General features: G+C 44.8%; 1 non-coding gene across 1 annotated transcript; it reads left to right on the top strand.

Moving 5' to 3' along the window:
* The first annotated feature begins 998 nt into the window (after nucleotides 1-998).
* Nucleotides 999-1,105, top strand: LOC125369364. Its single transcript, XR_007214918.1, has one exon. It is a non-coding gene; the product is annotated as a small nucleolar RNA R71 (small nucleolar RNA).
* Nucleotides 1,106-1,720: the final 615 nt, after the last annotated feature.

Genomic DNA, 1,720 nt, shown 5'->3' with positions numbered 1-1,720 from the left:
CTGTCTCAACCTTGCAGGGATATGGTGCAAGACTAATGCTCCCATGGCTCTTTTGCCTGTCTTCTTTCTTTCTCTCATTCTCTACCATCTCAAGGTCCGGTCCTTCCTTAGGCCGGCTCGACACCTTGCGATTGTATTATCCTTATCGGTAAAGGCAAAGAACCGGTCAAATTCTTACACGAGCGTAAGGTGATAGCTTTGCAATGCTCCCTCGGGTTTGACTCTGTAGTGCTAGGGAGGCGATCCTGAAGGTCTCTTTGAAAGCATCTTAGAAATTTGGCCAATTTGAGTCTCCAAGTTCGAATCGAGGCCTGCCTGATTCCTAAGTGCACTATCGGTCTACTGGAATCTTGTTTACGTAGATGTCGGAAACTTCATCATGAGCTCCTCTAAATTTGACTTCTTTTCTTGGGAGGAGGAGCTTGTGCAGGCCCAACTGGTTATTCTTTGTGGTATTGATGAAGTCTTTGGAAACTGGCGGACCACGGGCATTATTGTTCCTCCAAACTGAAATTGGGGTGATTCGCCATCCAGGGTTGTATGTATTGCTATAGGGGTTATTCTGCTGTCTTGGGGCATTCCCCATATAATCAACCTGTTCAACATCAGAAGATATAGTAGAATTAGATGGAAAACTAATAGAAGATGAAGCAAACATACCTCCCGCATGATCACGATTCGCATAATGCAGGGCCACCACAAAACTTCGCGACCAACGTTCATTGCGTGGGCCGACATCTGAGTTGGTCGATCTTCTTGGCTAGAAGCTCCACTTGAGCTGCCAAGGCTACTGTAGAGTCCACTTGGTTGACCACTCCTTGTCTTCCTGGTCGGCTCTAGAGGATTGCCAACGATAGTTGTTCATGGCCATTTCCTCTATCAAGTTCGAGCTTGCTCGAGCGTCTCTTGTTTAGCGCCCCACCTGCTGCAGCATCCACCATCTGCCTCGTTGCGAGGTTCAACCCGTTGTAGAAGGTCCGAACTGCATCCACACCGGCAATCCGTGATGTGGGCAGCATCTCAAAAGATCTTTAAATCTCTCCCATGAATCGTACATGCTTTCATCATCAAACTGCACAAAAGAAGATATGTCATTTCTAAGTTTAGCAGTTTTAGCGGGAGGAAAATACTTATATAAAAATTTTTCAGCCAACGCCTTCCAGGTAGTGATCGTCTGTTGTGGAAGAGATTGCAACCATCTCTTTGCTCTGTCCCTCAAGGAAAATGGAAACAATCTCAGCCGAATGGCATCATAGGTTGTTCCATTTATTTTGAATGTGTCACAAATCTCCAAAAAGTTGGAGATATGTGCATTAGGATCCTCGCTGGGCAATCCTCCAAACTGCACGCTTTGTTGGATCATCTGGATAACATTGGCCTTTATCTCAAAATTGTTTTACAGCAGGTCTGACTATACTAGTTTTCGTCCCATCCAAAGATGGTCGAGCAAACTCGTACATCGTCCTCTGATCCTCATCGGCGTGGGGGTCATGGTTTTCCATCGTGTCTAGTCTATCCACAGGTACCTCAACCTCAATCTCCTCCTCTTCTAATTGCAACCTCTTCCTTAAGAGTCTGAGGGATCGTTCTGGATCAGATAGAGGCTCTATAAGATTCGAGTTTGAGCTCCTGGTCATAAACTACCTGAAACCGAAAGTCCACACAACCACCGATCAACAAAAATAATATAATAATAAATAATAATAAAATTAAAGAATAA

The sequence above is a fragment of the Ricinus communis genome, chromosome 2 (genome assembly GCF_019578655.1).
Source record: "Ricinus communis isolate WT05 ecotype wild-type chromosome 2, ASM1957865v1, whole genome shotgun sequence".
NCBI lineage: Eukaryota > Viridiplantae > Streptophyta > Magnoliopsida > Malpighiales > Euphorbiaceae > Ricinus > Ricinus communis.
This window is presented reverse-complemented; position numbering and strand designations above follow the sequence as displayed.